This window comes from Lepus europaeus, chromosome 18 (genome assembly GCF_033115175.1).
Source record: "Lepus europaeus isolate LE1 chromosome 18, mLepTim1.pri, whole genome shotgun sequence".
NCBI lineage: Eukaryota > Metazoa > Chordata > Mammalia > Lagomorpha > Leporidae > Lepus > Lepus europaeus.
This window is the reverse complement of record NC_084844.1, coordinates 61,284,532-61,299,831: the sequence shown is the minus strand read 5'-3', so window position 1 is coordinate 61,299,831 and position 15,300 is coordinate 61,284,532. Positions and strand designations below refer to the sequence as shown.

General features: G+C 39.7%; 1 protein-coding gene across 6 annotated transcripts in view; it reads right to left on the bottom strand.

The window, feature by feature from the left end:
- LOC133777157 (zinc finger protein 345-like) overlaps window positions 1-15,300 on the bottom strand; it is a 51,525-nt gene that overhangs the window by 22,791 nt on the left and 13,434 nt on the right. For 2 of the 6 annotated variants that reach the window (XM_062216622.1, XM_062216624.1), the window contains exon 2: window positions 7,878-8,038. The exons of 1 other annotated variant lie outside the window; for it this stretch is intronic. The gene's annotated coding sequence lies outside the window, so the exon portion shown is untranslated. Of the gene's footprint in view, window positions 1-7,877; window positions 8,577-15,300 lie in introns of those variants that run through there. 3 more of the 6 variants (XM_062216620.1, XM_062216623.1, XM_062216621.1) reach the window with 2 other exon arrangements.

Genomic DNA, 15,300 nt, shown 5'->3' with positions numbered 1-15,300 from the left:
AGAAATTATGTATTCCCCCAGTTTAGATATTTTAGGAGTTTATTCTAAAACAAAGGTGAAATTTTCTTAATTTGACAAGAATATTGGGGGTCAGCACTATGTTGTAGTGGGTAAAGCCACCACCTGCGGTGCCAGCATCTCATATGGGTGCTGGTTGGAATCCTGGCTGTTCCACATCCCCTCCAGCTCTCTGCTATGGCCTGGGAAAGCAGTGGAAGATGACCCAACTCCTTGGGCCCCTGCACCTGCATGGGAGACATGGAAGAAGCTCCTGGCTCCTTGCTTTGGATTGGTGCAGCTCCAGCCATTGCAGCCATTTGGGGAGTGAACCAGTGGATGGAAGACCCCTCTCTCTGTCTCTACCTCTTCCTGTGTAACTCTTTCAATTAAATAAATAAACATAAATCGTTAAATTTTTTTTTCTAATTTTATATTTGTTCTACTTCATTGCTTCTTCAGGATATGTGTAAGGAATGCATATCCAGTTTTTCTATTTTGGAGTTTTGGGATTTTGTATTAGCTCTACTGTTGAGCTTATTCATTTTTCTTCAGCATTGGTGATATCTTCTCCTTAATCATTTCAAGAGAGACAGCAATAGCCCTCATGTCTTTTTAGGCAAGCAAGACATTAAAAACAGAGCATTCAGTATACATTCATAGTATTTTGACTTGTTCAATTGATTTTCCTGACCTCCCTTGCATATTCTTGGTCTTTGCTGTACAACAGTCTATACTCATTAATTCTTTGATATTCCCAAATCTGGAAAATGAATGATTCAGCAGCTGTGTTTCTGTATTTGCTGGGACTCAGGGTAAGTGAGAAGCAAAGCGGAGGTGTTCAGGAATCTAAAGTTACATGCTACATAGCAAAGAAAACCATTTCCTATACAAAGTGACTGGGAAATCCAGAATCTTTTGCACACTATATTGGATCCTGTATTATCATGAACTATTCAGTAAGATTTTAATGTATTTATTTTCTGTGTGTGTGTGTTTGTATTTCTAAATAAACTCTGCTGGGCTACTTAACATTAACATGTATTGCAGAATTCTTTCATCAGTTTTTACTTTTAAAAAGTTTCTGTTTCAGTCTTATGGGAGAAGGTATAAGTTTTCTGCTATGTAACTGAAAATTCATCATTAATTAAAGTTAAAAATATTTATTGGAAATTGGTGGAATACTATTAATTCTCATGTGATTTACATGAAACTAAATACACATTCTCTATTTTGTTTTGCTTAAAATTTCTGCATGTATGGGCTTCTTTTTTCCTTATTGCCCCAAATCCCTTTGTGTATTGGGATGGAAAATGGGTTTTACGCTGGACAAAACATGTTATTTTGGCAAAGAATTACTTAGCTTTCCTGCTTCAAGTACTCAAATATTACATCAGAAATCAGTATATTTGTTTACTGTACAAATGCCCTTCCTACAATTTTGTAATCTTCATCTTCCTTTGTAGTTAGTCCTTTTTTAAAAAAGATTTATTTATTTTACTTGAAAGTCAGAGTTACACAGAGAGAAGGAGAGACAGAGAAAGAGAGGTCTTCCACCCACTGGTTCACTCCTCAATTGGCCATAATGGCTAGAGCTGTGCCGATCCGAAGCCAGGAGCCAGGAGCTTCTTTTGGGTCTCCTATATGGGTGCAGGGGCCTAAAGGCCTGGGCCATCTTCTACTGCTTTCCCAGGTCATAGCAGAGAGCAGGACAGTAAATTGAACATCCAGGACTAGAACCGGCACCCAAATGGGATGTCGGCACTGCAAGCCACAGCTTTACCCGCTATGCCACAGCACCGGCCCTTGTATTCTTATGACTATTGCTATGCTATTGGAATTTATAATTGATAATTATTCCAAAATATTGAAAAGTGGCATGGTACACATTTGAATGTGAGTTGTTTTGTACTAGTTGTAGAAACAGTTAAAATATATTTATTTTTAAAAATGTAAGGTTTGATCTAAAGTTTTACATTACCTTAAGGTGCCTGTTTGGAAACTGAGAGATCTTTGAAGTCTATCTTGAGTACAGATGATCTTATCCAGACCTCCTTTTTCACATGAGGATGCTAAATGCCAAGGCCCAGAGAAGTAAAGTGAATGGTTCAAGGTCACATAGGTAAGTTGTAGCAGTGATAATTCTGTATAGAATTAAATATCCTGATACATAGGCCACTGTTCTGTCAATTTATTACTCATCCTGCAGTTAAAGATCATAAGTTGTGGAAAATTAAGGTTGGAAATTTAGTGGCAGTTATGTTGTTATGGTGAGAAATTTCTTCGTATACTTTTGAGTTGCTCGAATTTTATTCAAGATATTTTTCTAGTATGTTTGCTATTTATTTGAAATGTATAAAAAATAGCTTCATCTATTTGCCCAAAGATTTTTTTTAAAAAGATTTATTTATTTTATTTGAAAGTCAGAGTTGCACAGAGAGAGAAGGAGAGGCAGAGAAAGAGAGAGAGTGTGTTCTTCCATTCACTGGTTCACTCCCCAGTTGGCCACAACCACTGGAGCTGTACCGGTCTGAAGCCAGGAGCCAGGAGCTTCTTCTTGGTCTCCTACGCAGGTGCAGGAGCCCAAGGACTTGGACCATTTTCCACTGCTTTCCCAGGCCACAGCAGAGAGCTAGATTGAAAGTGGAGCAGCCAGGTCTCAAATTGGTGCCCCTATGGGATACTGGCACTGCAGGCAGCAGCCTCACACACTATGCCACAGTGCCGGCCCCTTGCCAAAAGAATTTATAGAAGCTGTTACATATATACACTTAATTATTTGGTTACTTGACAGGAACTATCCCTGCATATTTGAAAACTTTGAATGTAGTCACTTGAGTTTTAAGAATGTTATATTTTAGGTCTCTTAATATTTTCAGTGATGATGGTTTTTTGTTTTGTTTTGTTTTTTATTTTTGACAGGCAGAGTGGACAGTGAGAGACAGAGAGAAAGGTCCTCATTTCGCTGTTGGTTCCCCCCCCAATGGCCGCTGCGGCCGGCGAACTGCCCTGATCCAAAGGCAGGAGCCAGGTGCCTCTCCTGGTCTCCCATGGGGTGCAGGGCCCAAGCACTTGGGCCATCCTCCACTGCACGCCCAGGCCACAGCAGAGAGCTGGCCTGGAAGAGGGGCAACCGGGACAGAATCCGGCACCCCGACCGGGACTAGAATCTGGTGTGCCGGTGCCGCAAGGCAGAGGATTAGCCTGTTGAGCCACGGCACTGGCCTCAGTGATGATGTTTTAAAGGCCCTTGGTGTTTTATGAGAAATAATAAGGATTTTGTATTTCAGTGGTCATAGTATTACCACTTAAAGCAATATATTAAATAACACTTTAAACAAAATCATTTAATATTGAATTCTTTTGTTTTGTTTTGTTTTTTTGACAGGCAGAGTGGATAGCAAGAGAGAGAGAGACAGAGAGAAAGGTCTTCCTTTTTGCCGTTGGTTCACCCTCCAATGGCCGCTGCAGCCAGCACATCGCGCTGATCCGAAGCCAGGAGCCAGGTGCTTCTCCTGGTCTCCCATGTGGGTGCAGGGCCCAAGGACTTGGGCCATCCTCCACTGCACTCCCTGGCCACAGCAGAGAGCTGGCCTGGAAGAGGGGCCACCGGGACAGAATCCAGCAGCCCGACCGGGACTAGAACCCAGTGTGCCAGCGCTGCAAGGCGGAGGATTAGCCTGTTAAGCCACGGCACCAGCCTTAATACTGAATTCTAATACATTGGTATATTTTAAAGTGAGAAACTGGATTTCTTTCAGATATCCTAAATAAGAATGATAATCAAAATTGAAGATATCTACAGATTTTCATCATTTGTTTTTTGTTTTTTGTTTTTTTTTGACAGGCAGAGTGGACAGTGAGAGAGAGACAGAGAGAAAGGTCTTCCTTTTTGCCGTTGGTTCACCCTCCAATGGCCGCCACGGTTGGTGCGCTGTGGCCGGCGCACCGCGCTGATCCGATGGCAGGAGCCAGGGGCTTATCCTGGTCTCCCATGGGGTGCAGGACCCAAGCACTTGGGCCATCCTCCACTGCACTCCCTGGTCACAGCAGAGAGCTGGCCTGGAAGAGGGGCAACCGGGACAGAATCTGGTGCCCCGACCGGGACTAGAACCCGGTGTGCCGGCGCCGCAAGGCGGAGGATTAGCCTAGTGAGCCACGGCGCCGGCCTCATCATTTGTTTTAAATATTGGTCATATTGGTCCAATTAGAGTTTTTTATTTTAATTTTAATTAGCTTTAAAAAGATTCAGTATGGTTTATAGATATAATTCAAAGAACATAATTATATACTCAACCACCCTCCCTTCCTCTTTTCCTTCTTTCTTTCTGTGTTTTTTTTTAGCTTATGAGATAACATTTTAAGTTTACATTACAGTAAAAAGGGTTGTTGAATCAAGGGACAAGTTTAACAGGTAAAAAGTAAAAAGATCCTAATTTAGAAGGAATACAGACAATGGCTCTAAACAATATTTGAATATCGAATCTAAACAATATTTGAAGAAATTGATAAAAATATTTTTAATTTATCCTACTAAAATGCTCAGAGAAAGTCTTTCATTATTTATCAAATATTAGTACAAAAATATGGATTTAAATGACCCCAAAAATTGTGTAATAAAGTGCAATTTTTGTCAAGGCTTCTTGACAATCTCACAGAAAGCTTGTTTGTGGATAGGAAGAATAATATCAGCAAAATGTCCATACTACCAAAAGCAATTTACAGATTCAAGGCAATCCCAATCAACATACCAACAAAGTTCTTCTCAGAGCTAGAAAAAATGATGCTAAAATTCATATGGAAACATGAGAGACTCTTAATAACTATAGCAATATTATAAAGCAAAGAAAGCTGGAGACATCACAACACTATATTTTAAGACATATTACAGGGGTCGGCACTATGACAAAGCAGGTAAAGTCATCGCCTGCAGTGCTGGCATCTCATTTGGGTGCCAGTATGTTTCCCAGCTGCTCCACTTCTTATCCTCCTCTCTGTTATGGCCTGAGAAAGAAGCAGAAAATGGCCAAAGTCTTTGGGCCCCAGCACCTGCAAAGAAACCTGGAAGACGCTCCTGACACTTGGATTTAGATCGACACAGCTCCAGCCATTGCGGCCCTTTGGGGAGTAAACCAGTGGATGGAAGACCTCTCTCTATTTCCCTCTTTCTCTCTGCCTTACATCTCTGTAACTCTTTCAAGTAAATAAATAAACTGTAAAAAAAAAAAAAAAGAAGAAGAAGAAGAAGCAATGTTAGCACTAACATAATAACAGACACAAAGTTCAATGGAAAAGAATAGGTAGCACAGAAATAAACCCAAATTTCTACCGGCAACTCATATTTAACAAAAGAACTAAAATGAACTGGAGAAAGAAGAATCGCTTTCACAATTGGTCCAGAGGAAGTAGAAGCCTGAAAATATACTCCAATATCTCTTACACTATGTTAAAGTGAACTCACAGTGAATTAAAAATCTAATCCTAAGACCAAAAACTAAGTAAACATAGGGAAACTCTAAAATACAGTCAACAGATAATAGCTTTTGGGTAAGATTCCAATAGCAAAAGTAACAAAAATAAAAACAGAGAAATCTGAGTATATCAAACTAAGATACTTCTTCACAACAAAGTAAACATCACAGTGTAGATACTTGAACAGAATGGCAGGAAAAATTGAAAACTCTGAATATGTTAAAAGATTGATTCCCAGAACATGTACATAAATTGAAAAAAAAATCCAAAAAATACAGTGAAGAAATGGGCAATGATCTGAACAGACATTTCTCAGAAAAAATATAAATGGTCAAAACCCAAGTAAATATGCCCGATGTCACTAGCCATTAGGTAAATATAAATCAGAACACAATATAAGTCTCCAACATGTGTGGGAGAATACAATGCTCAGGTTTGTTTGTGTGCAACAAATGGGAAATGAGACAAACATATCAAAGAGAGCAATTTTCCCATAACACAGTCACTATAACACAGTTCACCACAGCCATGATTTGGAACCAATCTAGCTGTCCATCAATGAAAATATGGACAAGGGAACATCATTTAGATACAAAAAAGAACAAAATATTGTTAAATTAATTGAAATATGCCAGAAATAGAAATGTAAATGTCACATGGTCCTTGTCACATGTAGAAGTGAAAGGAAATAATGGATCTGAACACAGAACTGTGGTTATTAGAAGCTGAGAAGGGAAGCAGCTAGGGATAGAGGGGGATTGGATAACAGGTAACAAAATACAAAGAGGCAGAAGGAACTTCTGATGACTACATTCAACCATATTAGGTTCTGTGTAAAGAACTGGAAGAGAGGAGCTGGTAGCTTCAAATCATGAAGAAGAATTATAAACTGTAGTTGCTTGGGGGCCAGCACTGTGGCACAGTGGGTTAAAGCCCTGGCCTGAAGTGTGGCATCCCATGTGGACACCAGTTCCAATCCTGACTGCTCCTCTTCCGATCCAGCTCTCTGATATGGCCTGGGAAAGCAGTAGAAGATGGCCCAAGTCCTTGGGCCCCCGCACCCAAGTAGGAGACCCAGAAGAATCTCCTGTTTCCTGGCATCAGATTGGTGCAGCTCCGGCCATTGCAGCCATCTGGCGAGTGAATGAGCAGAGGAAGACCTGTCTCTCTGTCTCTACTTCTCCCTGTAACTCTGTCTTTCAAATAAATAAAATAAATCTTTAAAAAAATTTTTAAAAAACTGTAGTTGCTTAGCTTGATCAGTTTCTACTGTCCATTTTTTTTTCCAGACAATTTTTAATGTTATTTATTTATTTATTTATTTGACAGATAGAGTTAGTGAGAGGGAAAGAGAGAATGATCTTCCTTCCATTGGTTCACCCCATACATGGTGCTATGGTCGCAACTACACCAGTACAAAGCCAAGAGCCAGGTGCTTCCTCCTTATTGCCCATGCAGGTGCAGGGGCCCAAGCACTTGGGCCATCCTCCACTGCCTTCCTGGGCCAAAGCAGAGAGCTAGACTGGAAGAGGACCAACTGGGACTAGAACCCGCTACCAATATGGGATGCTGGCACCACAGGTGGAGGATTAACCAAGTGAGCCATAGCATCAATCCCTTTTTCAGTTCATTTTTACAAAAATTGTGGGTTTTGTACTTCTGTGATATTTCAACCACAAATATGGGGAAGTTTTACTGGATCATTTCCTTGCAGGTGGAGAAGAGTGAAATGTGTCTATACTCTAAGCAGGATCACATTCACAGGACAAGATTTGAATATGTAGTTGTCTCATGTTCTGTCTTCCCAGGGAAACAGCATTTCTGGGATTTTTAAAAGGAAAATCTTTGTTTAGTTGCATTCTATGACGGTTTCCCCATATTTCTAAGGAAACCTGAAATCCTCACTTCTGAACTAACTTCATTTCCTTTGCCTTTACCAGATACTGATCTCCATAGATACTGTAGAATAACTGGGTCTGAAGTAAGACTTGGGAAAAACTCATGGAAAGAGCACCACTCAACATCTGCTGCACTACTTCTACCTTGGCCTCCCTGCCTGAAATATGCACACTGACCTGGAAGGCTCTGATGTAGGCATTCTTCCCCTATCCAGGGCTCTGCTCCTGACTTGAAGATCAAGTCAGGTTTGGTCACACAGTGTCCTATTAATGGAAATAATGTAAAACTTTGTGAAATCACTACGTTGGGTTAAATGAAGGTGAATAGCTTGGTCCAGGAGCTATGCAACCAGTGTTCCAATTTGAATTCCTTTTCAGATGGTAGATATTCAGATTCTTCATGGACTCCAATTCTATACCTGTCCTTCATTAAACTTTATAAATACTGCTCACTTATCTGTCAAATAGTGAGAAAATGTTACCATTGGGCATGTGATGAGTGTCACTCACCCATGGAGGAGAGGCTGCTGTAGGTCTCCAGCATCACATCCCTGTACAGGGTTTTCTGAGCTTGGCTCATGTTCTGCCATTCCTCCCAGGTAAAGTACACAGCCAGCTCTTCAAATGCTATCATCACCTGGGATAGAACACTCCTGGTCATCAGGTCAACTCTGTCATATAACAAACAATGGCAGTTGCATATCTTCTACATGGGTATGGAAGAAGAAGGAAGGATGCTATTTCATTTCAGATTTGTTGAGCATTTGGACAGCCACACAGAAGCATTCAACAGGGGGTCAAACCTATGGTATAAAGGCTGGGGAAAAATGCCCAAGCTGGAGGGAAACAGGAGTTTCAGCTCAAAAGACCAGACTACGTCAATGGTCATTGCACAGTAGGTTGAAAGGGGGACAATATTCACTCTGGAATGAGCAATGTTCAGAAGAATGTAGAAGTATTCAGGGAAAAAGACAAGAAACCATCAGGGAAGCTATGAAGGGATTGAACAGAGAAGAATTTCCAGGGAAACACCATGCACAGTCAATGCAAAGAAATGCAGAGAAAAAATATTTTAAAAGACAGTAGGCATTTAACTTAGTGTTTATGATGCTAGCTCAGATACTCTATCTCTGCATCAAATTTCCAAAGTTGGATTTCAGTGCCAGCTCCAGTTTCCAGCTCTCAGCTAACGCAGAACAGGGGAAGCAAGGTGATGCCAACCAAGAGGAAGGCCTAGATTCCATTCCTGACTCTTGGCTTCAGTTGTGCCCCACCTCTGCTTGGCATGATTATTTAGGCAGTCAATAAATGCATGGGAGCTCTCTAGCTTTCTCTCACTCCATCAACTTCTTTCTCTATCAAGCTCATAAATACTTTTAAATAAGGGAGGAGATTCAAGGAAAAATAGAAAGTAGCTTTTGTTTTTTCTATAATTATTCTACTCATAAACATTTAAAGAACTGAAATAACATTATAATAAATTAAAGTAAAAGCAATGGAATTATTTACCCAAAAACAGACCTTGAGAAATTCTGCAGTATAATGTGCAATTGTGACTGGAAAATGTAAAATACATAAATTAGAGTTGTCTGCATGTATACATTTCTGAAAAGTACATAATTTGATGCTATTGAAAACCTAAAATTTGTTTTTAAATTATATAATGAAAAAGGATAGAAAAGATGTTCCATCTTATGTCTCTATAGTATAAGATATACATCAACTTTCCCAGGTTCTATATGCATTTATGAACAAAGTTTCATAGGTGTAATCAGTAGAGTGGCTCCAATAAGTCTTAACCAGGGACTGAACTAAATTTAACAAGGCCACTCAATAGGAATTTTAGAAGAATTCCAAAATATGTATCAGAAGAAAAATAAATACTTTACTTGGTACATTTCATTTTAACTATATTATTGTCTACATTTCCAATTGTCAGATGTACTAAAAAAATCCCGGAAGTGGCAGAGTTAGTCTAACATGATGAGGAATAAAATAAAGTTTTTAAGATACAACTTGGCCAGAGAAAATGAGAATTCACAGATCCCAGATTAAAATAACAAAGATGGCCCAATAAAAGGAAACTCAATGTCTTCATTTACTAACATTTGTTATCTCAGATTTATTTAACAAAAAGGTGATTATTCTAGGTATACCCCATTAGGTAGCCCAATTTTACCTGCTAAATCCAGTGGAAAAAAAATAGCACCTCATGATAGATTACTAAAATCATATTGCTATATGCCATCTACCATGCCCATTGTACCTTATACCTAATGTTAACAAATCTGATGCATCTCAATAGATAAATGATGTGTCTTAACCAAGTGTGGCAAATGTGTTTTGTTCAAAGTTTTTCCAAAAGCCCCTCAGTCTCAGTTTGCCTTCACCTTGAAAAGATACTTCTTCTGAGGTATATATGGACACCTCATTGACTTTGCCATCAAACAGAATTTTTGCAAAAAAAATTAACCACACCCACCACTTATCAGGACCACAAGCATGCATCACATAGATGACAAGCTCCATGCATGAGATGATCTGACACACTTCTCAAGTACATACAAGCCTAATCATCCTACTTGGGTTTTAGTGCAATGCATACCTCATTTACAAAATTAATTGTCACCTTTGCTACAAATCAGTCCAGCTTATATGGGCCTCCCCCAATGAAAGGGGCTAAAATCCATCAAAATAAACTCTGGGCACTGTCCTTGTGCTCTCAGTGACTTTTTCACTCTAGACGCTCACAAACCTTCTAAATTCTCTAGATTACCTGTTATGCCCATTAGTTCTCAAAGACTATGATGCAAGTAATTTCCCCTCTTGGATCCTTGTTATTAACTGTGCTACATGGGAAATGAAGTTCCCACACACCTTGTGCTTAGGATTCTCCAAACCATGTTGTCTGCTAGGACTTTGGCCATGAATATAGGACAGTAAAACCTGAGCACAGTTACTGAGGTCTCCTTAATAAAGGATGGACTGGGGCCGGCACTGTAGTGCACTGGTGTAATCCTCCACCTGCAGTGCTGGCATCCCATATGTGCACTAGTTCTAGTCCCCACTGCTCCTTTTCCCATCCAGCTCTCTGCAATAGCCTGGGAAAGCAGTAGAAGATGGTCCAAGTGCCTTGGTCCCTGCAAAAATGTGGCAGACCTGGAAGCTCCTGGCTCAGATTGGCCCAGCTCCAGCCATTGCAGTCATTAGGGGAGTAAACAAGCATATGGAAGACCTTTCTCTCTGTCTCTTTCTCTCACTGTCTGTAACTATATCTGTCAAATAAATAAGTAAATCTTTATAATATATATATGATATGTTTTATATATATATATATATATATATATATATATATATATACACACACACACACACACACACATGTATATATATGACGGACCAAAATGTGGCATTCTCCATTTGGCAGAAGGAATGGGCTCCAATATCTAATGTCTATGTCAGTATGTCAGTATAATGCAGGAAGTAACCCCTCTACCAAACAAGAAAAGCTATTCAAGTTCAGAGGACACCATTCTGCTGCCTGTTGACCTTACTTACTGTTAGTCTGGATGCTTTCACCCATTGCAATCCAGAGACCCAATTTTCCCTTAGATATTAACATCAGCAAACATGGGAAAATATGCTAAGAAAAGCTTAAACTGAGAGTTATGATTAATAACTATTTTAACAAAATTTCTTAGAACCCATCTAGTCCAAACCTTGGACAATTGGAAGCTGTTGTACTTGGCCCACCCATAATCGAGATGCATTCTAAATCCTTTAACTGCAAGCAGAGTATCATAGACATTAATGGTCCAAACTGATCCAGTTCCCTGCTAATGTGTCTGTAAAAGCAGCACAGGATGACTCAAATATTGGGGCTCCTGCACCCATGTGAGAGACCTGGAAAAAGCCCCCAGCTCCTGACATCAGCCTGGTTTAGCCACAGTCATAGCAGCCATTTGAGGAGTGAACAAACCAGGAGGAAGATCAATCTCTCCCACTCTCTCTTTCTAGCACTGCCTTTCAAATGCATAAATAGATCTTTTAAAAAGTAGATCACATCAATATATTTGCCATTGCTCAGTCATGATGACTTTTACTACCTTAAGTTCTTTTTCAAAAGATTTATTTATTCAAAAGGCAGAAAGAGGAGCTGGTGTTGTGGTGCAGTGGACAAAGCTGCTATCTGTTACATTGGCATCCTGTATGTGCACCAGTTCAAGTACCAGCTATTCCATTTCTGATCCAGCTCCCTGCCAATGGACTGAAAAAGCAGTGGAAGATGGCCCAAGTGCCTGGGCTGCTGCCACACACATCAGAGGAGAAGCTCCTGGCTTCAACTTGGCCACACTCTGGCTATTGAAGTCATCTCAAAAATGAATTAGGTGGTGGAAGATTTCTGTCTCTTCCTCTCTCTATAATGCTTTCAAATAAAATAATTAAATATTTTAATATGATAAAAAAAAAGCAGAGAGACACAGAGACAAAGAAAGAGGGAAAGAGAAGCAGAGAGATCTCCCATCTGCTGGTTCATTTTCCACATGGCTACAACAACTGTGCAAGACCAGGTTCTCAAGTCCTCATTTAGGCTACAGTTCTCCAAATTAGATGACAGGAATGAAAGAATTTGAGCCATCATCCATTGCTTCCCAGGGATATTAACATGAAACTCATTTGGAAGTGGAGTACCTAACTCAGATTAGCACTGCAATATAGGATGTGGGCATCTGTTGTGATGGCTAACAAATTGGAAAACCTAGAGGAAATCAACAGATTCCTGGACATACACAATATACCAAAATTGAGTCATGAAGACACAAAGAAAAGCTAAACAGATCAAAAACCAAGACAGAGATTGGGTGAGTAATAAAGACCCTCCCAACAAAGAAAAGACCAGGATCAGACAGCCTCACTATTGAATTCTACTGGACTTTTAAAGAACTAATTCCAATTCTTCTCAAACTATTCAAAAATAATTCAAAGAGAGACAATCCTCTCAAATTCCTTCTATTAAGCCTGCATCATCTTAATTCTTAAACTAGAAAAAGATACAGTGGAGAAAGAGAACTATAGAAAAATATCCCTGATGGGGGCCGGTGCCATGGCACACTGAGTTGATCCTCCACCTGCGGAGCCAGCAACCCATGTGGGTGCTGGTTCTGGTCTCGGTTGCTCCTCTTCCAGTCCAGCTCTCTGCTCTGGCCTGGGAGAGCAGTGAAGGATGGCCCAAGTGCCTGGGCCCCTGCACCCACATGGGAGACCAGAAAGAGGCATCTGGCTCCTGGCTTCAGATCAGCACAGCTCCAGCCATTGCGGCCATTTGGACAGTGAACCAGCAAAGGGAGGACCGTTCTCTCTGTCTCTCTCTCTCTCTCTCTCTCTCTCACTGTCTGTAACTCTACCTGTCAAATAAAAAAATTAAAAAAAAAAAAAGAAAAATATCCCTGATGAACATAGATGCAAAAATTCTCATAAAAAACATTACTAATTGAATTCAAATGACCACAATACCTGGAGCTGGGCTGATCTGAAGCAAGGAGCCAGGAGTTTCTCCAGGGTTTCCCATGTGGGTGCAGAGGCCAAAGTACTTGAGCCACTTTCCACTGACTTCCCAGTCCATTTGCAGAGAACTGGCTCATTAGAGGAGCAGCCAGGATACAAACTGATGCCCATGTGATATGCCAGTGTGGGTGGGAGAGGCTCAATCTAGTATACCGCAGCACCAGCCCCCCAAAAGCAATCACAGATTCAATACAATCCCAATGAAAATACCAACAACATCCTGAGATCTAGAGAAAATAATACTAAAATTGGTATGTAAATGCAAGAGACCCCAAATAGCTAAAGGAATCTTAACAAAAACAAAGTTGGAAGCCTCACAATACCAAACTTCAAGACCTATTACAAGACAGTTATAATCAAAACAGCCTGGTACTGGCACCAAAAAGTCGTGTAGATGAATGAAGCAGAATAGAATCCCGAGAAATCAATCCAAAAATGCATAACCAACTAATTTGTGACAAATGATCTAAAAGAAATCCCTGGACAAAGAACAACCTTCAAAAATGTTGCTGGGAAAATTTGACCTTCTCATGCAGAAAAATGAAACAAGATCTCTACCTTACAACTTATATAAAAATACAGTGTAAATGGATCAATGATCTAAATCTATGATGTGATACCATCAAATTCCTAGAGGGAAACTCTGCAAGATATTGGCATCGGCAAAGCCTTCTTGGAAAAAGCTCCCAGAAGCACAGAAGAAAAGTATAAATGGGATTACATCAAGCTAAGAACCTTCTGAACTGCAAAGTAAACATTCAACAAGATGAAGCAACTGACAGAATGGAAGAAAATATTTGCAAACTAGGCAACTGAAAAAAAGAATAATATCCAGAATCTAGAAAGAGCTCAAGACTCAACAACAAACAATCCAGTCAAGAAATAGGCAAAGGATATAAATCAGCATTTTTCCAAGGATGGATTTCAGTTAGCAAGCAGATACATGAAAACATGCTCAGGAACAATAGCCACCAGAGGACTGCAAATAAAAGCCACAATGACCTTTTGCCTCACAAAGTTAGAATGGCTCTCATACAGAAACCAAAAGTCAGGGGAGGGAGGTTTTGTGTAGCAGGTTAAGCTGCTGCCTGCAGTACTAGAATCCCATATGAATGCCATTTTGAGTTCTGGATCCTCCACTTCTGATCCAGCTCCCTGCTAATGTGCTTGGGAAGGCAGCAGAAGATGGCCCAAGTACCTGGGCCCCTACACCCACTTGGGTGACCAGGGAGATGCTTCTAACTCTAGCTTCAGATTGGACCAGCACCACCTGTTGGGCCATATGGAGAATAAACTAGCAGATAAAATACTTATGTCTCTCTGCCTCTGCTGCTGCCTCTCTGTAACTCCACCTTTCAAATAAATAATTCTTTTGAAAAAGTTAACAAACAATAAAGGCTGGTGGAGAGGTAGAGAAAAAGGTACCCTAACCCACTGTTAGTGGGAATGAAGCTAGTACAGCCATTATGGAAGGCAGTATAAAAGTTCCTCAGAAATCTGAAAACAGATATACCATATGATCTTGCCATCCCACTCCTGGGAATTTATCCAAATGAAATGAAATTGAATATGCATGAGTTATCTGTACCCTCATGTTTATGACAGCTCAATTCACAATAGCTAACATGGAATCAACCTAGATGTCTATCAACTGGTGACTGGAAAAAGAATATGAGCTATATATACAGTGTAAAATACCATTCAGCCATAATTGAGAATGAAATCCTATCTTTTGCAACTAAATGGATGCAACTGGAAACAATTATGCTTCATGAAAGAAGCCAGTCCCCAAAAGACAAATACCATATATTTTCTCTGATTTGTGGTAATTACATCTGAGTTAAATTGATATTTTGAGATTTGAGTATTGTTCATAGCCCTTTTCTGTACTCTTTGATAGAGTATAGAAAATATACTCATTGATATTTCTGCTACTACTTGCTGAATTTTTTATTTTGTAGAAGGTTAAAGCTTGTGATTCTAAAATAAACTCAAAGCATGCAGTTGTAAAAATTAAAAGAAAATAAAACAAGAAGGAGGGAGTTGGAAGTATGAGGCAAAGGAAGATAGAGTAAGAGGTATCATTTTGCTCTTATATCTATATATATAAATTACATGAAATTTGTTCACTTAATATGAATTTTAAAATATAAACTTTTTTTTTTTTTTTTTTTTGGCATCTATCACATCAATTTATTTTTTTTTTTTTTATTAAACTTTTATTTAATGAATATAAATTTCCAAAGTATAGCTTATGGGTTACAATGGCTTCCCCCCTCCCATAACTTCCCTCCCGCCCGCTACCCTCCCCTTTCCCGCTCCCTTTCCCCTTCCATTCATGTAAAGATTCATTTTCAATTCTCTTTGT